At 37.5% G+C, this 26,900-nt stretch overlaps 1 non-coding gene across 1 annotated transcript; it reads right to left on the reverse strand.

Moving 5' to 3' along the window:
* Nucleotides 1-22,157: 22,157 nt before the first annotated feature.
* LOC118932932 (U6 spliceosomal RNA) lies at nucleotides 22,158-22,264 on the reverse strand. The gene has a single exon (XR_005032960.2). It is a non-coding gene; the product is annotated as a U6 spliceosomal RNA (small nuclear RNA).
* Nucleotides 22,265-26,900: the final 4,636 nt, after the last annotated feature.

The raw sequence follows: 26,900 nt of genomic DNA on the forward strand, positions 1-26,900 counted from the left end.
GCTGTGTGTGTGTGTGTGAGAGAGACAGAGAGAGAAAGAGAGAGGCAGGAGAGGATTTTCTAGGATTTATTGGCTATTTCATTTGTAAACCCTATATCATTACCCAGTGGTCTTTAATCTTGAGTTGGCCAGTTTCTGTGAGAGAGTTCATCTAGTATCATGCCTGGAGTGAAAAGCTGACTGCCATATTTTAAAGAACTCATCATAAAGCGTTTAGGCCAGTGGTTCTCTAAATGCAGTTATGGACCCCAGGGGCTTCCAAAGACTCTCTCATGGATTTTAGAGTCAAGACTATTTTCATAATAATACTAAGATCTTATTTGCCTTTCTCACTGGATTGATAATTACACTGATGATGCAAAAGCAACCCTGGGTAGAATTGCTGGTGCCTAGCATTAATCAGTGGCACCACTCTCCAGAAATAGCTACTGAATTCTTCACCAGTGTGCACTTACAGTGAAAACAAAATATAAAGTCAATTTCACATACTGTCTTTAGTGAACAGTGAAAGTTATTTCATCTTGACCATTGAATGTACATCCTTTATTGTTCTCTGTGACAAAATGAGAAGTAAAACACTTTGGCAGCACAACCAAGTGCAATGGGATCTTAAGAAAAAGTACTTGTCCAATTGTTTGAGTTACAAGCTGAACTACCTGTTTTTTTCACATAATATCATTTTTACTTGAAAGTATGTCTCATAAAGGATAGTCATTCTGATGTGGCTATTTGGCAGAAATTCTCTCAAAAACTAACAAAATAATTCTGTCACTTGAAAAAAAACAACTAATGGTATATGTTGCCATAATAGAACTTGAGTTTTCAAAACAAAGTTAGCATTTTCAAGACTTGCATCTTCTACCACCATGAGCTTGAAATAACCATGAGAATTGAAAATATCATGGCTCAGCAATGATAGTCACCAATGTAGTTATCTGATATTGTATAATAAAATGCGCCAATATTTTAAAGATCTACCTAAAGCAGGAAACTGGTAGTTTCCAAATGACCAATGCAGAATGCTACAAAAATAATGTGTGGGTGAAAGTACAAGAGAGACCAGTGCATTTTAAGGTAACCAAGTCAAAGGTTTATTGATACAGTTTCAAATTCCATATTGTGACTCTTCTTTCAGAAACTACCACTTGTTGAGTTTTGACATAGTGTCACAGAAAAATATTCACAATTATCTGAGAAGGTTATTAAAATACTCCTCACTTTCTTACTACATATTTCTGTGAAGCTGGATTTTCTTGGTATTCTTTTTGCCATAAAAACATATCATGATAAATTAAATTTAGAAGCAGATATGAGAATCTGTGTTTTTTTTTTATTAAGCCATACATTAAAGAGATTTGTAAAAACATAAAACACTGCCACTCTTCTCGCTATATTTTTGTCTTGGACAGTACAGTTATCTTTCATAAAGTTATTTATATTACTATATATAGACTATTGTTATTGAAATGAGTTGACAAATACATATTTTAAATTATTTCAGTTGTAATTTGTGATAACATTAATATGTATAAGCAACATAAAAACTCTTTGAGATCTTCAAAATTCTTAAGAGTGTAAAGTGGTACTGAGATCAGATGTTTGAGAGTACCTGATATGGACAATTACTTAACCCCCCACGTGTTCTGAAGGAACAGAATTAAGAATGATCTTCTTAAGCTAGAAATAAAGAAACAACTCACAGATTATAGACCTTCATAGAAATTGATAGTTGGAATATACCTTGAAAGTAATTTTTCCACCACTACATTTAACACATGGGACATGGAGATCCAGAAATGTGGCGAGAATGGTCACAGGTCACACTACTAGCTATCAGTACATGTACTAGAACCTAGACTTCTGGGCCCCCAGCCCACTGTTCTTCCCCATGCATCCATCATCGGACAGAGGGGGTATCTCATGCTAGGAAAGAAGGAAAGCACACTGCCAAGTCTGCTTTCCATTATCTTATGTATGTCTTTTCTCAAACCCCATCAAAGCTTCCAAGCTGATTTCACCTCCCTCTTCCCTATTCTGTGAACTTCATTTCTTCTGTTTTCCTGTCACATAACCCCCCCCCGCCACCACCCCCCACCGCAATATAGCACCTTATGTTTGTGGCTCTGCATGGTTGTCCATCTGTAAATGTAGATGTTCTGTCTCCCCAGCTGTATAATAGCACTTTTGAAATCAGGACTTTGTTTCCTCCTTGTTTCCTCCAAGTGACTATGACTTAAAACCAGAGGTGCTGAGCTCACGTTGCTGTCGAATTATTGGAAGGTCTGGCTGGTTATGCATACACTAAGCAAGATAAGCTCCTCAACATTATAGGAAAGTTAACATCATTGTAGCTATAGCTTAGAAAAGAAGCATAAGGTAGAAATAAACAGGAAAAGGGTACATAGAACCAGAAAATTCATGATTTACTTTATGTCCTTATCAGGCTATTTTCAAAGTTCTGCCAAGCATTGGGTCAAACTTTTTTTTTTTTAACTAGAGGTAAGAACTTGGAAGGGGTGTGGTTTCTAAGAAAGCAATGCTGTATGACACATAGATTCTGTATAACTAATCCTGTTCCCTAAACACAGATGCCTCAAAGGTAAGGATGCCTTATGTCGTTGTTCAGTTTATTCAGTGTATAGAGGTGCCTGACCAAGGGATGGGTCACTTTTGCTTCACTCCAGAGCACCCCTTTCTAATTGGCCTTTCCAGAGTAGGTACTTTTTAAAAAGGGCTGCCCAGAGGGCAGCTTCTTTACCTAATTCTCACAAAGGCACCTTAGAGGCAGTCCCACTGAAAGATGAGCCCTGAATGGAAGGTCTGAAGGAACAATACAATGTAAACAATGGCTCACCCCAGCACTTAGAAACTGGAGAGGTTAGAGGAAAGGCATAGGATGGATAAAGCAATATAAAAAATACCTCAGAGGAATTGAAGGAGGAACTGAGATTATTTCACTTGGAGAAGAAAAGAGAGTACATATTAAAAGATGTTTAAAAAATAAAAAAAGATGAACTCTTTCAAAGGATAGGATAACTTGTTGCTCTTTAATTTCATCCTGAGGGGATCAATAAGGCTTTATTGGTGAAAACAGACATTGTTTTCGTGACAATGTAGACTATTAACATTATCGTTTGTGGCATTTCCTCTTCAAGAGACTTAATAAAATGGGATGTATTCCCAGCTGGGAAGAGTGTTAGTAGACTCTGCCAATAGATATTAGAGGGTTGACTGAAGGTTTCTAAGTATAGAGGTTTGGTGGTGGTTGTTAATTCTGGTGAAAAGGAACGAAGGGAGGCTCTTGACTTTCATGGAGGCTGTGCTCTAGAGTTCTTTGGGGGTTGGGGTGGGGGAAGGCTACTAAGCACCCACAGTTGCTGTGCAGAGAGTCGCTATAGATGTCAAGGGCCAAGAGTCTAGGAAATAGGAGATCATTTATGCTAGCACAAATACCTCTCTGCAAAAATGTTTTAGTCGTTTTCCCTGTGCTCCCTTACCTTTCTTTTCTTACAATCAATATTCCCTGTGACAGTCTCACTTGTTTGAATGTTTAATAAGTAGTAATTACTATTATTATCTTGTAGATCCCCCACTCTGGGTACACAGTGTACTTCTCTGTTTCCAGAATATGTTCCTTACCTTTTCTTACATTCATTTTTCTTGCATTAACTTAAGAAATATTTGTTAGAGCTGTGTATGTATTGGTAATGTGCTGGATAATGAGGATTAAATGAATTAGCTAACCTCCCACCCTCAAGAATTTCACATTTCAGAAGAAAGTGAAGCAAGTAAACAAAACTGTTCCCTAGATCAGATATATCCTAAAATGGTTTCTTGCTTCTCTCAAAAGTGTGATTATATCTAATGCACCCATCCAGATAATGACTTTTTTCTAGACATATGCCATTTTTCATTGTTTTCTGTACATTAGAGTATATGTAAAGTGTATGTATATACATGCATATCTTGTATATAAACATTTTGACTGTGTATATGTGTACATATATACACAGTATATGTGTATGTATATATTGATATCTATGTTGTCCCCAAACTAAATTTTAAGCTAAATAATAACAAAAATAACTAGCATTTTATTGGTAATGTATAAGATGTTGGGTGTTGTTCTAGGTCATTTACCCTTAATCATGTTATTTATTCCTCATAGAAGTCTAAATGTTGATAAATTATTATCCCCATTTGCAGATGAAAGAAACTGGGCACTGAAAAGTTAGGTAACTTGTCCAAGGTCACAGAGCCAATAAGCTACAAAGCCAGGGTTTGAATCCAGAAGTCTGACTGCAGTGCCACCACTTGATGTAAAGACAGAGACCACATTCTCATTTGTCCATATACTCTACTTGCCATTATGGCACTTAGAATTCTGACTGTTTGACATACATTAATAACATCCCCTAATATTTGCCTGGTGACTTCCAGGATGCAAAGAACTTTAGCTAATATTATTCCATCTGATCCTTGTGAGAGCTCTGAATCAGCAAGCAGAGATTTTGTTCTCATTATAGAGGTGAAAACTTTCATGACTGAAGGATATAATTTTAAGGATTTTACTTCTGCAAAGATAAAATAGACAATACTTGCTGTTAATAATAGAGTGTAATACAGTTTAAATATTTAGTTGTGAAAGTTGTGTTGCTGCTAAATATGTCCAGAGCATTGGGAGAACAGCAGTAAGATAACACATTAGAGGTTTGCACCTTTAGAGGCTCTCTAAAAACATTCTATGATTATTTATTTATTTATTTTAGCAACTTTCAATACATAATACAGTATTATTAACTGGTCACCATGCTATACATTAGCTCCCCCAAACTTACTTACCCTTTGCCCACTATCTCTGCATTTCCCCCAACTTCTAGTCCCTGGTAACCATCATGCTACTGTCTATTTCTATGATTTCAACTCTTTTAGATTCCATATGTAAATGACATCATACAATATGTGTCTTCCTCTGTCTGACGTATTTCATATGCATAATGCCTTCAAGGTTCATCCATGTTGTCACAAATGGTAGGATTTCCTTCTTTCTCATGGCTGAATAATATCCCATTGTATATATACACCACTTCTTTTTTTTTTTTAATCAATTTACTTAAACTAGAAAAAAAAATAGTTCACCTATTTCTCCCACCCCCTACCACCTGCTTCTGGCAACCACCAATCTGTATATATATATAGCTTTTAGATTTCACATGTAAGAGAGATCATGTGGTATTTGTCCTTCTCCGTCTGACTTATGTCACCTGACATAATGCCCTCAAGGTTTGTCTATGTTGTCACAAATGGCAAGATTTCATTCCTTTTCATGGCTGAATAATATGTGTGTGTGTGTGTGTGTGTGTATCACATCTTCTTTATCCATCCATAGGTGGACACTTAGGTTGTCTCTATATCTTGGCTTTTGTAGATAACGCTGCAGTGAACATGAGGGTATGTACATCTTTTCAAGTTAGTGTTTTCCTTTTCTTAAGATAAATACCCAGAAGTGGAATTGCTGGATCATATGGTAATTTCATTTTTAATCTTTCAGGAGCCTCCATACTGCTTTCCATAGTGGCTGCAGCAACGTATGTTACTACCAACAGTCTTTCTCCACATCCTCACCAACACTTATTTCTAGTTTTTTTTGGATAATAGGCAATGTAACAGATATAAGGTGATATCTCACTGTGGTTTTGGTTCTAGAGTTAATTCTAACTCCAGGTATGAAGAGCCACCTGCCTAAGGGAAGAATTTAGGGGGCAGATGTGTTTATATCAGGACATGACAATGCTCAACTCATAAACTTTGCCTATACTGAATTCATTTTCCCTTCATATGAAAGTTCTTGTAACTTTTTACAAATATTTGTTAAATGTTGAAATACTTGCTATCCTTCCAATTAATCTAGATTTGAGACTTTTGGCCCATTCCTAGGCTTTCTCTTCTCCTTCCCATCTCACTCAAATCACCCCCAATTCCTGTTGCTGCTTCTTTTGTTAAAGGTCTTGAGCTCCTCAGTACCCAATGCTATTACTAAGTCTGTTCCTTATACACACAAGGAATGAGATGCAAATGCAAAATGAAGACTTTTCATTGGTATAGGTGACAGAATGGTGGACAACTATTATCCTTTATTTTAAAAATCTTAGTATTGTGAAAATTTTATGCAGTAAATAGCAATTTGAACATAAATAATTTTAGTGATATTATTTTAATACTATTCATGTAAAACAAATAGCAATTTAAATCAGACTGTCTTATTACACTTAGTGTATACTATTTACCTGGGATAAAGAAATGAAGCAATCCCACTGTAAATGGCAAATCATTTGCTGAAACAGAGCTCCAGAGACTCAGACCTTGGATTAGTGATATTTTTTTTTCATGTCCTTAAATTTTTTTTTAAATTAATTAATTTATTTTTATTTTTTTGAAGAACATTATGTTTACTAGGCTCTCCCCTACCCCAAGTCCCCCCAACGAACCCCATTACAGTCACTGTCTATCAGTGTAGTAAGATGTTGTAGAATCACTACTTGTCTTCTCTGTGTTGCAAAGCCCTCCCCTTTCCCCCACCCCCCACATTATACATGCTAATCATAATACCTCCTTTCTTCTTCCCCGCCCTTATCCCTCCCTACCCTCCCATTCTCCCCAGTCTCTTTCCCTTTGGTAACTGTTAGTCCATTCTTGGGTTCTGTGATTCTGCTTCTGTTTTGTTCCTTCAGTTTTTCTTTTGTTCTTATACTCCACAGATGAGTGAAATCATTTGGTATTTGTTTTTCTCCGCTTGGCTTATTTCACTGAGCATAATACCCTGTAGCTCCATCCATGTTGCAACTGGTAGGATTTGTTTTCTTCTATGGCTGAATAGTATTCCATTGTGTATATGTACCGCATCTTCTTTATCCATTCATCTACTGATGGACACTTAGGTTGCTTCCATATCTTGGCTATTGTAAATAGTGCTGCGATAAACATAGGGGTGCATCTGTCTTTTTCAAACTGGAGTGTTGCATCCTTAGGGTAAGTTCCTAGAAGTGGAATTCCTGGGTCAAATATTATTTCTATTTTGAGCATTTTGAGGAACCTCCATATTGCTTTCCACAATGGTTAAACTAATTTACATTCCCACCAGCAGTGTAGGAGGGCTCCCCTTTCTCCGCAACCTCATCAACATTTGTTGTTGTCTGTCTTTTGGATGGTGGCCATCCTTACTGCTGTGAGGTGATATCTCATTGTGGTTTTAATTTGCATTTCTCTGATAACTAGCGATGTGGAGCATCTTTTCATGTGTCTGTTGGCCATCTGAATTTCTTCTTTGGAAAACTGTCTGTTCAGCTGCTCTGCCCATTTTTTAATTGGATTATTTGCTTTTTGTTTGTTGAGGACCATGAGCTCTTTATATATTTTGGATGTCAAGCCTTTATCGGATCTGTCATTTACGAAAATATTCTCCCATACTGTAGGATACCTTGTTGTTGTATTGATGGTGTCCTTTGCTGTACTGAAGCTTTTCAGCTTGATATAGTCCCACTTGTTCATTTTTGCTTTTGTTTTCCTTGCCCAGGAAGATATATTCATGAAAAAGTCACTAATGTTCACATCCAAGAGATTTTTGCCTATGTTTTTTTCTAAGACTTTTATGGTTTCATGACTTACATTCAGGTCTTTGTTCCATTTTGAATTTACTTTTGTGTATGGGGTTAGACAGTGATTCAGTTTCATTCTCTTACATGTAGCTGTCCAGTTCTGCCAGCACCATCTGTTGAAGAGACTGTCATTTCCCCATTGTATGTCCATGGCTCCTTTATCGAATATTAATTGACCATATATGTTTGGGTTAATGTCTGGAGTCTCTAATCTGTTCCACTGGTCTGTGTGGTCTGTGACTCTGTTCTTGTGCCAGTACCAAATTGTCTTGATTACTATGGCTTTGTAGTAGAGCTTGAAGCTGGGGAGTGAGATCCCCACCACTTTATTCTTCTTTCTCAGGATTGCTTTGGCTATTCGGGGTCTTTGGTGTTTCCATATGAATTTTTGAACTATTTGTTCCAATTCGTTGAAGAATGTTGTTGGTAATTTGATAGTGATTGCATCAAATCTGTATATTGCTTTGGGCAGGATGGCCATTTTATTAATTCTTCCTAGCCACAAGCATGGGATGAGTTTCCATTTGTTAGTGTCCTCTTTAACTTCTCTTAAGAGTGTCTTATAGTTTTCAGGGTATAGGTCTTTCACTTCTTTGGTTAGGTTTTTTCCTAGGTATTTTATTCTTTTTGATGCAATTGTGAATGGAATTGTTTTCCTGATTTCTCTTTCTATTGGCTCATTGTTAGTGTATAGGAAAGCCATAGATTTCTGTGTCTTAATTTTGTATCCTGCAACTTTGCTGTATTCTGATATCAGTACTAGTAGTTTTTGAGTGGAGTCTTTGGGGTTTTTTTATGTACAATATCATATCATCTGCAAATAGTGACAGTTTTTCTTCTTTACCAATCTGGATTCCTTGTATTTCTTTGTTTTGTCTGATTGCTGTGGCTAGGACCTCCAGTACTATGTTGAATAACAGTGGGGAGAGTGGGCATCCCTGTCTTGTTCCCGATCTCAGAGGAAAAGCTTTCAGCTTCTCGCTGTTCAGTATGATGCTGGCTGTGGGTTTATCGTATATGGCCTTTATTATGTTGACGTACTTGCCCTCTATACCCATTTTGCTGAGAGTTTTTATCATGAATGGATGTTGAATTTTGTCGAATGCATTTTCAGCATCTATGGAGATGATCATGTGGTTTTTGTCTTTCTTTGTGTTGATGTGGTGGATGCTGTTGATGGATTTTCAAATGTTGTACCATCCTTGCATCCCTGGGATGAATCCCACTTGGTCGTGGTGTATGATCCTTTTGATATATTTTTGAATTCAGTTTGCTAATATTTTATTGAGTATTTTTGCATCTACGTTCATCAGGGATATTGGTCTATAATTTTCTTTTTTGGTGGAGTCTTTGCCTGGTTTTGGTATTAGGGTGATGTTGGCTTCATAGTATTCCCTCCTCTTCTATTTTTTGGAAAACTTTAAGGAGAATGGGTATTATATCTTCTCTGTATGTCTGATAAAATTCCGAGGTAAATCCATCTGGCCCAGGGTTTTTTTTTCTTGGGTAGTTTTTTGCTTACCGCTTCAATTTCTTTGCTGGTAATTGGTTTGTTTAGATTTTGTGTTTCTTCCTTGGTTAGTCTTGGAAGGTTGTATTTTTCTAGGAAGTTGTCCATTTCTTCTAGGGTTTCCAGCTTCTTAGCATATAGGTTTTCATAGTAGTCTCTAATAATTCTTTGTATTTCTGTTGGGTCTGTTGTGATGTTTCCTTTCTAATTTCTGATTCTGTTGATGTGTGTTGATTCTCTTTTTCTCTTAATAAGTCTGGCTAGAGGCTTATCTATTTTGTTTATTTTCTCAAAGAACCAGCTCTTCGTTTCATTGATTTTTTTCTATTGTTTTATTCTTCTCAATTTTGTTTATTTCTTCTCTGATCTTTATTATGTCCCTCCTCCTGCTGACGTTAGGCCTCATTTGTTCTTCTTTTTCCAATTTTGATAACTGTGATGTTAGACTATTCATTTGGGTTTGTTCTTCCTTCTTTAAATATGCCTGGATTGCTTATATACTTTCCTATTAAGACTGCTTTCGCTGCATCCCACAGAAGTTGGGGCTTTGTGTTGTTGTTGTCATTTGTTTCCATATATTGCTGGATCTCCATTTTGATTTGGTCATTGATCCATTGAGTATTTAGAAGCGTGTTGTTAAGCCTCCATGTGTTTGTGAGCCTTTTTGCTTTCTTGGTACAATTTATTTCTAGTTTTATACCTTTGTGGTCTGAAAAGTTGGTTGGTAGGATTTCAATCTTTTTGAATTTACTGAGGCTCTTTTTCTGGCCTAGTATGTGGTCTATTCTGGAGAATGTTCCATGTGCACTTGAGAAGAATGTGTATCCTGTTGCTTTTGGGTGTAGAGTTCTATAGATGTTTATTAGGTCCATCGGTTCTAGTGTGTTGTTCAGTGCCTCTGTGTCCTTACTTATTTTCTGTCTGGTGGATCTGTCCTTGGAGTGAATGATGTGTTGAAGTCTCCTAAAATGAATGCATTGCAGTCTATTTCCTCCCTTAGTTCTGTTTGTATTTGTTTCAGATATGCCAGTGCTCCTGTGTTGGATGCATATATATTTATAATGGTTATGTCCTCTTGTTGGACTGAGTCCTTTATCATTATGTAATGTCCTTCTTTATCTCTTGTTACTTTATTTGTTTTGAAGTCTATTTTGTCTGATACTAGTACTGCAACTCCTGCTTTTTTCTCCCTATTGTTTGCATGAAATATCTTTTTCCATCCCTTGACTTTTAGTCTGTGCATGTTTTTAGGTTTGAGGTGAGTCTCTTGTAAGCAGCATAAAGATGAGTCTTGTTTTTTTATCCATTCAGTGACTCTATGTCTTTTGATTGGTGCATTCAGTCCATTTACATTTAGGGTGATTATCAGTATGTATGTACTTATTGCCATTTCAGGCTTTAGATTCATGGTTACCAAAGGTTCCAGGTTACTTTCCTTACTATCTAAGAGTCTAACTTAACTCACTTAGTATGCTGTTACAAACACAATCTAAAGATTCTTTTCTATTTCTCCTCCTTTATTCTTTATATATTAGGTACCAGATTCTATACTTTTTCTCTATCCCTTGATTGGCTTTGGGGATAGTCCATTTAATTTTGCATTTGCCTCGCAATCAGCTGCTCCTCCCTCCCTACTATGATTTTACTACCTCTGGTGACAGCTATCCTACCCTAGGAACACTTCATCTATAGCAGTCCCTCCAAAATAGACTGCAGAGATGGTTTGTGGGAGGTAAACTCTCTCAGCTTTTGCTTCTCTGGAAATTGTTTAATCACTCCTTCAAATTTAAATGATAATCTCGCTGGATAAAGTAATCTTGGTTCCAGGCCCTTCTGCTTCATGGCATTAAATACATCATGCCACTCCCTTCTGGCCTGTAAGGTTTCTGCTGAGAAGTCTGATGTTAGCCTGATGGGCTTTCCTTTGTATGTGATCTTATTTCTGCCTCTGGCTGCTTTTAACAGTCTGTCCTTATCCTTGATCTTGCCCATTTTAATTACTATGTGTCTTGGTGTTGTCTTCCTTGGGTCCCTTGTGTAGGGGGTCTGTGGATCTCCATGGCCTGAGAGACTATCTCCTTCCCCAGATTGGGGAAGTTTTCAGCAACTAACTCCTCAAAGACACTTTCTGTCCCTTTCTCTCTCTCTTCTTCTTCTGGTATCCCTATAATGTGAATATTGTTCTGCTTGGATTGGTCACACAGTTCTCTCAATATTCTTTCATTTTTAGAGATCCTTTTTTCTCTCTGTGCCTCAGCTTCTTTGTAGTCCTCTTCTCTAGTTTCTATTTCATTTATTGTCTCCTCCACCATATCCAACCTGCTTTTAATACCCTCCATCATGTTCTTTAACAATTGGATCTCTGACCTGAATTCATTCCTGAGTTCTTGAATGTCTTTCCGTACCTCAATTAGGATGTTGATTATTTTTATTTTGAACTCCCTTTCAGGAAGAGTCACAAGATCCATATCATTTAAATCTTTCTCGGGAGTTGTATTAATAATTTTACTATGGACAAGGTTCCTTTGGCGTTTCCTATTTGTATATGGAGCCCTCTAGTGTCCAGAAGCTCTATTCTGGAGCTGCTGAGCCCCTGAAGCAATGTCAGGGGTTGCAGGGGAGTGGTACTGGGGGTAGGAACGAGCTGTTCCCTGCCTCCTGGCTCCTGTGCCTGTCTCCACTGCCTGAGCCAGTGGGCCGGGCACACAGGTATAAGTTTTTGTCCCAGAGCAGCCAGATGTGGATCCCTGCTTTCCACAAGCAGCCAGAATCCCAGTCTCCCCAGGAACTCTGCCTGTATTAACTTTCCAACCCGGTAGTCATGCGAGTCTCATGGAAGCACCATGAAATGTAGGTTTGTGCTCCCAGAGCAGATCTTCAGAGCTAGGTATTCAGCAGTCCCAAGCCTTCCACTCCCTCCCTGCTCCGTTTCTCTTCTTCCCACGGGTTGGCTGGGGTGGGGGAGGGGCTCGGGTCCCGCGGAGCCACAGCTCTGGTACGTTACCCCATTCACTGAGGTCTGCTCTTTTCTCCAGGTGTGTGCAGTCTGACGCATCCTCTTTCCTGTCGCTCTTTCAGGATTAGTTGTACCAATTAAATTTTCTAATTGTATCCAGTTTTAGGAGGAAGCCTCTGTCTCTCCTCTCACGCCGCCATCTTTAATCCAGTATTGGATTAGTGATATTTTATTTTACTTTTATGTCTCCCAAGATTCTGAACTGAGAATTAGAAGGTAGATCCTTGGTAATATCTAGTATAACTTCTTCCCCACCAACTGCTACAATGTCTTTCTCTTTTACATATTGAAAAGTGTGGTGGATGGACTCAAAATTCACATTTAAGCCCTAACCGCCCCCCCCCCCACATCAAAATGTGAGTGTATTTGGAGAGCGGGCCTTTTAAGAGGTGATTAAGATAAAATGAGATGATTAGGATAGGTCAGTCCAGTTTGACTGGTGTCCTTATAAGAAGAGGAGATTTGGACACACAACAGCATACCAGGGACATGCATGCATAGAGGAAAGACTGTGCGAAGACTCACAGAAGACGGCCATCTGCAAACCAAGGAGAGAGGCCTCAGAAGAAAACAGCCCTGCTGACACCCTGATCTCAGACTTTTAGCTACCAGAAGTGTGATAAAATAAATTTCTGTTGTTTAAGCCACCCAGTCTGTGGTATTTTGTTATGGCAGCCCTAGCAAACTAATGCAGATGGTTATTTGACCTTGTCTAAATTCTTCAAGGATAGAAAACTCTTGACTTCTCAAAACCATCCGATTTTATATTTGACCTGCATTAGTTGTTTTATTGATCTTTCTAATATTGAACTAAAATTTTCCTCCATATTACTTCTACTAAATGAATCTAATTCTAGCCTCTAGAGTCACATCAAATAAATCTGGTCATCTTCAAATGATATTTCTCAAACAGCTGAAGGTAATTATTTACCTAGTATGACTTACTTTTTTCTAGAACTCTCTCTCATCCCTATTCCTTCCAGTGTCCTTTTATGTTGTGTTTTTAAGCCCTGTCTTGATGATGACCATGTTCTTCTCAGTCTTACAAATATCCCTTTTAAAGATACATTGAAAAAGTTTCCAGTTGGAATATTTTGATCACTCATGTACCAAACAGACGTATTTCTTCAGGGAGGATGAAGTTTATGCTGAGACAGGGAACCAGCAATTTGTATAATCTTTTTTTTCTTTGATGTGTAAAACAGAGGAGTAATCACACATTTAAGTAGAAACACAGGGAATTAACTCCATGACTCCTTACTACCAGGCAAAGCCTGTCATTCTGTATGCTCATAGACAGAAACCTACTTTTCTCTACCATATGTAATATGAATTTAAATTGTATTTAAAGACAATTAGTATGTTTGGTGATGTATTTAATTTTCAAACAATTTTTTTTAAAAAAATGAATGTTTATGTATATATATTATACATACATGTAAATTTAATTTTAAACGGAATTCTAACAATCATTCAACTTTTTTTCCATTTTTGAGGATACACTCATTCATTCAACAAGCACTTATTGAATATCAACCTTGTAGAATGGTTAGTTCAGGAAAAAGTTTAGAAACTGTTATATCCATGTGAATGGTAAACAATTCAGTCAAACTGTTGAATATGTTACATTTATAGACGGTTTGCATCTCCTTTAACAAATAGCAACACAACAGTGTATTTTAAAAGATGCCCATCTGTGGCCCTGGGGTTCAGGACTGTCAGAGAAGGTGGCAAGAGTATGAAGAGCAAGGAGGAGAGATGGTGCCCCAGTGAGAGTTAGGAGAGAGTGCTTTAGTAGAATGAGCATGGTGGATGCTCCCTGCTCTAAAAAGAGGGACAGTTCCAAAGATCAGGCCTCTAATATGGTGTGAACTTTGACTGGACTAGCTCAGGAGCTGGGAGATCTAACCCTATAAACGACAGGCTTTTAGTAACTGCAGCTTAGAAGCAGGTTTTGATGCTGCAGATGATAATGTTAACAAAATAACAGCAACAACAATAATAGCAATTACAGCAGTAATAATAATAAAAATAATAATAATTACTACTATTATTATGTGAAAGTGTATTATGTTCCAGCCACTGTTTTGAGTGCTATATATGTATTAACCTGCTTTACTTAAATTCATTCACTCATTTGATAAACATTTATTGAACTGCCTATGACATAGACAAATGTCTCTATCCTTAACAAGTTTATTTTCATGAATAAAGATAATAACTAATAAAAAATAAATTTAAATGAATTACACAGTAAATTGAAAGTGAGCAGTGGTATTTGAAAAGAAGACGAAAAAGTAGGTTGGGTAAGGGGAATCATCAGGAGGGCTGGCTGGGTGATGTGGATGGGGATCAGTTTGCTTTAATTAAATCAAGAAGCCAGAATAGGCCCCTGTAAGAAAGCGAGATTTAAGCAAAGTTGAAGGAGAAGGTGCATAAGTAGGCAGGTCTCTAGGGGAGGAGGATTCCAGGCTGTGGGAACAGCTACAGCAAAACCCTAAATCTGGAGTGTGCCTTTTATGTGGAGGAGCAGGAAGGAGATGCGTGTGCCTAAAGCTGCCAGAGGGGCCCAGGGCAGAGTGGGAGGGGATAAAAGCAGAGCCTGACAGGGCGGAGCAATGTGAAGGACACTGTAAGCCTGTGAGGACTGGACTTTTACTCTGAATTAAATGTGAAGTCATTGCATGATTTTAATCAGAAGAGTGACTCAGTCTGACCAAATTTGAAATGGATCGCTATTGGCAGTCATGTTGAGAACAGATTTTGTGGGACAGGAAGATGGATTAGGAGATTTTGGGGACAATGGCGACAGGGACAAGAGTGATAGCCATGGAAAAGTGGTCAAATTCTAATTTTATATTGAAGGGACAAAGAAATTAAGTAATTTATCTAAGGATACAAAGCTCATAGATGGCTGAACTGGGAATTGAATGGGGAATCCTTTATCTAAGGATACAAAGCTTATAAATGGCTGAATTGGGAATTGACTCAAGAAAAATTCTCATACATAGCATACCCTGACCTAGGAAAAGAGATGGTGGGACTCTCTTGTCCCCTCCTGGCATGAGGAGCTCTGTCCTTTCACTTTATCTCTAAATAAAAGCCTGTTCCTTGCTCTCCTGAAAAAAAAGAAAAGAAAAGAGATGGTGAGGACAGGCATCAACTCACTAAAAGGTGGAGCTTTCTGATGATTATGCCTTTACTGCAGTGATTTTTTATGATTAGAAGGGTGTAAGTCAAAACTGGCAAGCCATTTGTGATGAGTACAGGAGATTCATGCATGGAGGTTTTTTGACAAAATTGACTTTAGGCTCCTTCTACCTCTAAGATTCTGTGATCCAAATACAGAATGACATAGTTTATACTCTTCTGTCAGTAGAAGTTGACAACTCCAGTAATTACTACTATTTTGAAAACCATTTTCTTGCCTTTATTTCATATACCAAAGTATAAACAATGCTGGATTTGGCCTCTGTCCTCAGAAAGGATGAAAACTTGATTTATGTGAGAAATCTCTGTTGTGACTCAAAAGGAATCCATGAAATTTCCCTTTTAAATGCAAATTTAAAACATTTGTGTATTTGCACTGGGAATGCTGCTACTGGGCAGAGTTTGGAGAATATAAATTCATAAAATAATGGGTGACAGTCTCAGATTAAGATTCTCCAAAATCTTTGCAGAAACCCTTCAATTCTCCTATGGGGGTCTTTGCTAATTGTCCATACATTCCAGCCCCCATACCCTGTATGTGTGTGTTCATGACATACCACTGGAGCATTCTATTTGTTTTTCTGTTTAAGAAGAGTGCATGGCTCTGTTTCTGCTATAGCTATGGGTTGATGTGCTGGGAGGTAATCCAAAGATATGACTTCATCTGAATATTTTTAAATGTTCTTTACCATAATATCAAAGTGTCCTGAACAAATTCTTGATGGGTGTGATATTTCCTACTGCAAGCGACAAATAGAATCTACTGAGTACGCCCAGGGCATTTGATGGGGCAGGAAATGTGGCAATCTGGAAACATTTTGGAATATTTTTAGAAGAGATGGGACAGACTAGTGAATGAATACAGTTAAGTGGAAGCAAAATGAGGTTGAAGTAGATCTGGGCAATTGACAAAGCAGTGCCAGGGCCTCTGTTTTAGAAGAAAGGTTCTTGAAATTCAGAGTACCTCAGAAGGTAGAAAATTGTAGTTTACTTTACCTGAATTTGAGTATATCTGGGGTCCTATTGGTTAGTTTTTTCAAAGGAAAACTAAACCCAAAAAGAAGAAGGAAATAATATTCCCCCCCACTCACCCCACTACATACAGAATTGAATCAGGGATAATGTCCCTGTTAGACTTGATTCTGTTCTTAAAAATACAAAAAGTAAACCTGATTATTTTTTACACAGGGGTGTGTGTGTGTGTGTGTGTGTGTGTGTGTGTCTGTCTGTCTGTCTGTCTGCACTTCAATGATGCAAATGTTCCAAGACATAGCAGAGAAAGTTGATAGTTACTTGAAGCAATTTACCAGCCTATTGTGGAGCATAAATTCAGATCTTTATGGTGACTTCTTGTCACTTGGGACTGTTTGAATGACATATCAAAGGAAGAGAATCTCAAGTAAGTTCTCTAAATTTAGTAAAGAAACCTCTTTTCCCTAGTGGTTTTGCTTTGTATTTCTTTTGGAGCACCATAGACATAATAGATAGCATTAAGAAATTTGGGCCTGATACTGTACTTTCTGAAAAGCTGTGACTTTCTTTTCAGGTTTTTGTTTGATATTAACAACTGATATCTGAACTATGAAACAAGACCACATTCATCTTACCTCTTGCATTATAAAATTGCACTCCCACTTGAACTCTTGCTGTTTAATTCATAGTGTAATTTTAATGAGTTCTTTTTTTCTTTTTTCTTTTCTAAATATGTGTGCGACCTACATACGTATCACAATTTTAGGTCAGCTTTTATAATTCCCCAAAATTAATTGTGGAAAGTTTTGCTTTGTAAAAGTGCACACGTAGAGAACTAGCACCCCCTAGTGTATTAAAAGCCCCCAAAGATTTGATCTGGTATTTAATAACCTAATAACAACAAACAGGAATGTGCCCTAATGGACAGGTTATTTGTTAACTTTTATCACTGGAATTATGGCAAAACTTGTTTAGGAATGGGGCAAGCATTTTTTTTACATTAACAAAAATCATAAATAAGCCAATAGGATGGAAGTCATGTTTCAAATATTGAAAGTAAAATTAGAAAACCATCATTGGCCATTTGAATTGTTGGTGATATTTTAAGGCTGTGAGATAAAACAGTGTTCTCTGGTCATGCTCCAAATTTTCTAAATTCTCTCGGAGAATTTCAGCAACATACTTGTTTATAGAAGACTATGAAACTGAAAGTATTTAAGATTTCTCTTCTTTTGGTAACTGTTACACTGTGTGTTGCCTAATGAAACTGTAAACGGAAAATTATAGCTTCATTCCAGAAAGTGAGAGGACTTATTCCAACAGATGGCATCAAAACACCGGTCTACACTGTATGATCGCTGATTGTTAATTGCATCTGTAAAACAATCCTTTTAAACAGAGTAATGCATTTTATCATACAGATTATAGTTCTATGCTTTTTGGTTTTTCAATGTGTGTTAACATTTTCTGCTCCAGTGTAAGATTTAGTGCTTGCATAATTATCAGATTAAACAACTAAACAACAGTGACTCAATCATTTTTAAGAACCAGGCACAAGGGAGACAGAGAACCATGAATCACATTTTTTTTTTTAGGCCATGCTATTTGAGAAATGTTTGGATTCTTATTTGGTTATATGAAACAGGAAGAATGGGTAGACTCTCACCCTAATCAGATTTAAACAGTGGAATCCTATAAAAAGATTTTAAATACATAGTAAACATATACTGTATTTTTAAATATATTTCGCTGTAGATGGAAATATGTTTAATCTACATGGATATTTTGAAAGGAAAGGAAACATAGGCACATAATAAGAAAGGACTGCTCTGAAAGATTTAGAGGTTAAGGCACACAGCTTCCTTTCTGAAGTGGTTGTGGTGAACGCCAATGAAGGGGCACAGGTGTGGCTTTGATGGAATCGTGAATATCCTTTCAGTAGGAGTTTTCCATGTGATAGATGACACTGAGAAGATGGAATGGGAATTCTGTTAGTTCTTCAGCCTGGCTGATTTGAGCTTAGAGCCTAAGTTTAGAGATGCGGAGAGAAGAATTAACATTCATGTCCTCATGAGGCAGCTTTTTGGTTTGCAGAAGTCACATCTGATTCTCCTCTTTGCATCTAACATATTAAGTATAAATAGAATCCATGGCTGCCAAACTCCTTGATTTCTTGTACCCACCGACAGGGAAGAGACCGTCAGAGTAAACTTGCTTGTTGATCTGGAAATAACGCATTTAGTACATCAACTGGTGATGATTCCATTTCTAAGGTTTTGGATATCTTCATCTGATCCATAAATGTCACTATGACAATATTTTACCTAGGAAGGGTCATTTATGAGGCATTATCAACAATATAGATTCTAGATAGAAAACATCAAAACCAAAAACATAAATGTAACCACAAAGGATGGCTTAGCAGCAAAAAAGATGTATCTTTCAAAGTCCATGATAAACACGTACCTGAGCCCACATTTTTATTTATTTGTTTTGAAAATAATTCTTTTCAGTTTTTCTGATTTTTAATCCTACAACAGATTAGAAAGGCAGGTTACTAGTGGCAAGCACATGGAGTGACATGTGATGCCTACTCTGAAGAAAGAATTGGAAAAACTGTATTAGCAAGTCAGAGAAATATTTATTAATTACTAAGGGAAAAATAGTAACTTGGAATATCCTAGCTGACATACCTTAATGAAGTGATCAAGGTTAATGTCACCAGGAACAAGAAATACTGCTTCATGAACCCGCAGATGTTATGTACCAAAGAAAGGGCACAATCTTACTTACTTGCTGTAGTATTTTTGCCAAAAATGTGTAATTTCTATATAATCACTGGAAAAGTCAAACAAATTGAAAAATAGTCTATGAGATAACTAACCCCAGTACTCATCAAAAGTGACAGGATCATGGCAGATGAGGACAGACTGAGTATCTGTTACAGATTGAAGGAAATGAAGGAGGCAAAAAAAACCCCTCAGTTTTGGATTCTGGGTTGGATCCTGGAACAGAGAAAGGACATTTGTAGAAAAACTGGTGAAATTTGAATAAGCTCTGCAGTTTAGTTAATAGTACTTACTGTACCAAGGCTGATTTCTTGGTTTTGATGATTGTGGTGTGGTTGTTTAAGATAATAGCATTGGGGAAGCTGAGTGATGAGTATATGAAGAGACACTCTGTACTACTTGGTAACTTCTGGTTAAATCTAAAATTATTTCTAGATCATTTTTTTTTTAAAGTCCTGTAAAACTCATTGTATAATAGTCTGGGGCTATTTAATATGGAGCAAAAAGCCCTGTTGAACACCTGAGTTATATAAAATAATTATTGATGCCCAATATGATGAGCATAAGGAAGAGTTATTTTCAATACCACTTGTTTAATGTAGATCAAAAAGCATGTAATATAGTTTAGAAGCATTTACATAAAAAATTTTAATATAAAAATTTTGAAACTCTGAGTAAATTTCAATTATTTGGAAAATCTACTTGTTGGAAAATTTTATTCATTAATGATGCCATATAATGATACTTAATTTTATTAGAACTTTCTGCTTGTGCTAGTCATTAGAATTCTCCCCCAGTCCTCTATCCAAAGATAGGTATTTTATATCTTGTAGCAACTGTGTGGCTGTTTGATGTTATCTGGTTCTTCATTTGAAACTGTAATTTAAAGTTGAAAGCTGAGCAACAAGTTGAAGGAGTTCCATCACCCTTTGATCCTTACATTGTATGAGAAATAATTCAAATGATTTCCTTCAAGGTTTGTCTTTGATTTATAAATAGAAGTGGGAGATTTGAGTACCATAGTTCTGATCTCCCCACCCCCAAATCCATCTATTAATAGTCTCTTATTTTTCAATAAGAGTGGCATTCAGAGCTTTCACCAAAATCCATGCAAGATGGCTCTGAATGGGACAAAGAGTGAAAAGCTCTACAGTTCTGGGCAGTTTAATGAGCTGTAGAAGCATGCATTTTCCTAGCTTGCCATTTAGCAAATAAGCCTGAACTTCTCTAACATATACCGTTATACTTCATTGACTGAAGGAAGCTTGTAACAAGTATCTGTTGAATATCCACTTATGTATTCAGTGCTGGGTGAGGTGCCGTAGGATTCCCAAATATGTTCTGGTTCTTCTGTATCTTATAGGAAACTTTTAAAAAGCTTCATGGGGACTTACAAGACTCAAGAACATGCACAATTACAAATCAACAAGATTGCATACACTTATGTGTTCAGACCAGTGGTTTCCAGCCTTACTGAGATTAAAGATTCCTTTTTAATGTCATGTATTTCACAGACTCTGATAGCTGATCAATGTTTAGTACTTGTAATTAGGAAAACACATAATGACAAAGACATACATGAATTATTTCAAATTAATGTGTGTTTTATAAATCACAAAGGTATCTACTTATTTTTGGAAAATAGTAGCAAATGCATGTCAGTTGCTTTTAATTTGGCATATGCTTTGGTACACAAAGGGATCCATAGCCCATGAATTCTCCTCTTGCCATACCTTATCCCATGGGTGCTTATTCCTCAGCCTGTGAGTCACTCTGCAGGAGGATAAATACTGTAGGAGGCCAGCTGAGGAAGGATGGTATTGTCAGGGAAGTGATCACAGCCCCCACCACAACCCTGCCTGGGGCTGAAGGTGGGCTTCAGAGCTTGGGGAAAGCTGGTGTATTCCTTCAAGGCAAAGACTGCTTGTGCACAGCTCTCCTCCTGAGATTAGTCATTAAAGGAGACTCCCTTTGAGCCCCTTCCCAAGTCACGGCAGGAAAGTGTGGAAAGTCATAGAGAAGCAGGAATGAGGTAGGCATACTGAGAAGCAATGAGGAGCTAAGGGCTGGCTACAGGAAGGGCTATGTCAGGGAATTAGAAGAAATAAAATTGGTTAAATGAATCCAAGGGAGATTATGGAGATTCTTGAACTCAAGCACAGGAGCTATGAACTTCTATGAAAGCAAAGCACTGGACCAGACTTAAAGGGCTGGGTTGTAATCCTGGCCCTGCCAATTACTAGCCTTAGGCAAGTTAAATATTGGAGCCCCAATTTTCATCATTAGTTTGACTGAGATAATAATACTTACCACTCAGAGAAGAGAGCATCTGTGAAATTTCCTAGTAGGCTTTTGCTCTGTTTTGGTTGCATCTGAAAGAGGAAACTATCTAAGATTATTGAGCAGGGAATCAGCAGGATGAAAGTGATATATTAAAGAAGATTAGTTTGGCGGTTATGTGCAGGTTGGATTAGTCAGGAGCCAATGAGAAAACTGTCCTAGTGACCCACTCAGAGACTGTGAAAATAGGGACAGAAGGAGGTGGAGATGGAAATCGATTGGAGTTTTAGTTTGATAAAGTATCAGGGATGAGATGAATCAACACTGATTTTGAGTTTTTTAAACAGCTGGTAGCTGTGGAAGAATAGCTGAAACAGTGAAAAAGAAGAGGAAAATGGAGAGGAAGCTGGTTTGAAGAAAAGGGTGTTGGGTTTGGACATGGTGAATGGTACTTGAGAGTCAAGTAGAAATAGACTCCAAACTACTGGGAATACGCAATTGGAGCGAAGGTGAAGGTGTGCTAGTGATGGCAGGGTGGGAGTCATATGCCTAGTGGGGACAGCTGGGCTGGGAAGTGGATGTGTCACTTAATAAAGGTTATAAACAGAAAAAAACTGAGGACCTAAAATGAAGCCTGTGTGGTAATTTCTCTTAAGAAACTATTTCAAAGGCTCATCAATTCATTATTCTGTAGCTAATACAAGATGGATTGAAAATTAAAAAATATATATATGGAATGCTTCACAGATTTGCATGTCATCCTTGCGCAGGGGCCATGCTAATCTTCTTCATATCGTTCCTATTTTAGTATAGGTGCTGCCGAAGTGAGCACACATGGATTTGAATTTTAATCAACTTATGTGGGGATATTTAGCATACTTTGTTTTATAATTCAGATTCTAAGGGTACATAAACACGTTGTTTTTTCCTTCAAGGCAAAGACTGCTTGTGCACAGCCCTCCTCCTGAGATTAGTCATTAAAGGAGACTCCCTTTGAGCTCCTTCCCAAGTCACGGCAGGAAAGTGTGGCAGGAACGTGCTGGGATTGCTGGCTGGCTGGCTGGCTGGCTGGCTGGCTGGCTGGCTGGGCCATACGGCAGGCATGTAACAAGTGGGGCCTATCTGGCATTCAGAATTCTTCATGACAGGACTTTTTAGTTAATTACTTAATATTACTTAATATTGCCCAGCTCTCTCCAGCTGCAAATATTGAGTCCCTAAATATGCTGAGACCTATGCTAGCTGTAGCTCTTGTTCTTGCTCGACTTGGAATTCCTTTCTCATCAGATCCTTTGAGACCTAGGGGCAATGCCTTGTCTTCCCTGAGCTTGTTCTCAATTCCCCAAAGAGAAAGAATCCCATGCTCACTTGTGCTTCCACCCCTGGGAAGCAATCCATCCAGCCTCCATTGCATTGTCCTTGTTTACATCCTTCTCCCCCAACAACTGTGAGCTACAGACAATAGGGGATATGTCTGACTCCAGTGCATGCCTCTGACAGCACCTGGCCTTGTCCCTTATTTACTCCTTGCCAAATTGAAAAGAGGGTGAACACAGTCATTGGGAAGCAGGGAAGAGTCCTTTGTCTTTAGTTAGAAACTGAAGTAAGCAGAAAAAGTTGCTGCTGACAACAGTAGGGTAATCGTTTCTGTGGGTGGCCCAGCAGAACAACATAAGAGGGTCCTAAGGAGTGAAATAACAAAGTCTGACTTTCTGTGGAGCCCTAAATTTTAAGCAGTGGAAGCATGTATTAAGGACATGGTCCTCCATGGAGAGTTTTATGTAATGTGGTTAAAGTGGTAAATTTTAGGAGTGACTCAATTGGGGTAACCAGGCTGTACAGGAGGTAGACAATAAGTTATATGGCTCAGAGAGGGACAGTTGGAGACTGTGGAGTGGACTGAAGGGAAGAATGTCCTTTTGGTGTGCAAAAACTAAATATATGATAACTTAAGGACTCAAAATGGGCTGGAAAGAAAGTAAAGGGATAATTCTGGAAAGAGACAATACATCTCAGGCTTGATTAATCTACTTCCAAAATTATCAAATGAGTGATGACCTATCACATTTGGTTAAAGCTACAGAGCCTTCAATTAAGTAGAGGCTGAACATTTAAATTTGATTAAGTGAGGTGACTTCAAATAATACAGGCAATTAGCCTGTGGAATGTGCAGGTGGAGAATGAGGAGGAAGCAATGCTGCATTTTGAAAGCTGGTTTAGTAATCTTTAACACAATAATACCTTATGCTTTTATAGTGCTTTTCAATGTACAAGGCTCCTTAATCTTCATTATCTCATTTGAGGCTTGCTTCCCCTGTTGGGCCAGTAAAGAATATTGTGCTCACATTTGGGTCTTCTCACTTCAAGCCTGAACCTGCTGTGTTTTTTCCATAGCACCCTGCTACCTCTCTCATGGATGTGAAGACAGATCCAAAGTGTTTAGAGTTCTTAGCTGTCATTCAGCTAATATATGGTTATGTGGTTTGATATCAGCTATTTGAATGAAACACTTTTTAATTTACTTTTGCACCTGTTTGAAACCATGTGACACAATGCTGTGCATGGTAAATATCCACTAATGTTTGGGAAACACATGAACCATTGAATAGTTTCCCTAGGCATCCTTATGTTTCCAGAAAGTACCTGAGAGGTAACAAGGGTAGTCAAGATGGGCAGGAGAGAAAGATCAAAGGGCAGGCCTATGAGACTCCAGTCCCATTAAACTCAGAAGCTCCCTTTTATGTCTTACATATTAAGTGTAATGGGTTGAATTGTGTCCCCCACCAAATCCATATGTTGGAGTTCTGATCTCTAGTACCTCAGAATATGAATGTAAGATAGTCTTTAGAGAGGTGATTACATTAAAATGAGGTCGTTAGGGTGGAACCTAATCCAATCTGACTGGTAGCCTTATAATAGGATGAGGCCAATTGTACACAGACACTCAGAGGGAAGACCATACAAGGAGAAGATGGCCATTTACAAACCAAAGAGAGAGGCCTTAGAAGAAACCAACCTGCTAATACCTTCATCTCAGATTTCTAGCCTCCAGAATTATGAGAAAATAAATTTCTGTTGTTTAAGCCACCCAGCCTGTGGTACTTTGATATGGCAGCCCAAGCATACAGATAAATTAAGATTCTGAGGAGAGTTTAAGGTGGGGGGAAGGGGAAGAGAGAGAGAGAAAACTCACAAGATTAAGAGAGTTACGAAACCATGATTCTACAGTTTAAGATTATTATTCATGAGAGTCAGATAAATGCTTCTTTTATCTTTAAGTCACAAAGGCCATCCATAATAAAGGACTATTTGAGGTGACCAATTGTATACTTTCTTTGGGTAAATAGATGAAAACAGTTTCGAAATTTTATGTTCCAGCTCTAAAATATTAACAATTTAATTCTGATTTATTGCATCTTACAATATAATTACCACTGTTCTTGAAAAAAGTAAAAGTGTTTCTAAACTGCATGTGGCCCAACATATTCCATGGCTACCTAGTTCCCCCACCCATTTGCCCTGAACTAAATTTTGGGCATCAGGTCCATGAAGAGAAAACTGAAATCATTTCACAAAAGCAGGAAAAAAAAAGCAACATATGTACAATTTTAAAAGCACTATTAGAAACCTCTGTGCAAGAGTTCTGGATCTGTTAATATCACTGTTTGTTTCAAAATTATTTTGGTTCCCCTGGACCTAACATTGAAAAGACAAGTTAGCTCACCAACAATTTTTAGAATGGTCTGGTGTAACCATCATAAATTAAGGATGCATTTTGCAGTAGTATCATTGTGAAGAAAACTTTTATTGTTATTCACAAAAGGAAGTCAGGGGGAACACCAGAAATGAAATAGTTTCTAAAAAAGCTTTATGAAAGCATTCATATTTGGGATGCATTGTTATTTTGCCTGATTCCAAAGTTGTATCATTTGCAAATGAAATTAATATCCGATTTCTATTCTTTATGCCTCTTGTAGTAACAATACTGAATCTGCTCTGAGGGATCCACATTTTGCATCTTCATGTCTGAACCTAGATATTACAGAGGTTTTTAATGGAATAAAACATGAAACTGAGTTGTTACTAAATTTTTAAAAAAGCAAAAAAAAAATCAACAGAAACAACACAGGACAAAACTACATGCTCACTGCCTTTCATAATAAACATTGTCTGCATGGCATTCTTTAAGAACATAAATGGTTGCAGTCTTTTAAAAAATGATCAGACAATTGTCTAATTAGGAAGTGGAGAAGAAAACACTTTGTTTTACTTACAGTCTAGAAAAATAATGCTTCATGAAAGCGCATCGTATATTGAATGATCTGTGTGTCAGTATGTGGCAAGTTTTTAAAATGAAAACAATTATGTGTACGTGTAAATACAGACTATCTATCATTGGCCATTTTTTGACGATGGAATCTGCAAACTGCTTCTCACACAGGATCTTCCTTTTCGGATGTAAACCTGCTGGTATCAACAACCAAAATGCATATTTGATCACTTTCCTGGTGCTCAGAATCCTGACTGACTCTCCTGACAGAAAAGCCTTTTGTTTGTAAAAGGTCATTGGTTAGATTGGCTTTCAGGTCCAATATTGTTTATTTACGTAAGTATTGAAACCCAGGTGACCTGTCACCTTAAAAGCTACAGTTGGGCAATGAATGACAAAAGTCAACTGCTATGCAATGGGCAAAAAAAGGATCTTGTATATGCTGGAAGCTGGCAGCCTTGCAGGAGTAGTTCTACATTGTCATTCCCAACCCTTTTTCAAAGGCAGGGGTATTTTACAGTCTTGCACCTACTGCCACAGATCATATTAGGTTTGCATAATCTAAGCTTCTTGTGAGTGAGACTGACTACAGTATCAGGACAAAATGCTGCAATTCATCCTACATGAAAAGTCTAAAGCAAATTCCCAATTCAACATGAACAGGCAGTTCAGTTCACCAGTGTGAGTTCTAAATCAGCATCTCTTTATGTTTTCTAGTATCATGCAATGCTCTCAAAATAATAAATATTCCCAACTTTTCAAGAGTTTGGTTTCATACATTTGCTTGTAAATGGCTTAGAATTCAGCATGCTTTTTTTTCTATTAAAAACATGGTCATAAACATGCCAATAAAAGCCAGTGGTTATTAGAGCTAATATTGCCAAAATGTTGCAAGGCTTAAACTGTGTTCTTCAATAATTGAAAAAAAACAAAACAAAACAGTAGAATAAAGTGCAGTTAGAGTTAGTTTTATATTTATCTTGGTCACTGGTATCTAAAGAAAAGAAGGTTTAATTAGGGAAAGATGAGACAGAAAATAAGAGACTTCTGGGTACTTGAAGGGCCTTAAGAGGATGAAGGCCTTAATGATGTCAAGCCTAATGATGGGATGGTTTTCCTTTCCTTGATACAAATGCATTTTTAATCGTGCTCTAGTGCTTATTGATAACAATTAGGATTGTTCTTTGGGCTCGCAGTG

The sequence above is a fragment of the Manis pentadactyla genome, chromosome 1 (assembly GCF_030020395.1).
Source record: "Manis pentadactyla isolate mManPen7 chromosome 1, mManPen7.hap1, whole genome shotgun sequence".
In the NCBI taxonomy this organism is placed as follows: Eukaryota; Metazoa; Chordata; class Mammalia; order Pholidota; family Manidae; genus Manis; species Manis pentadactyla.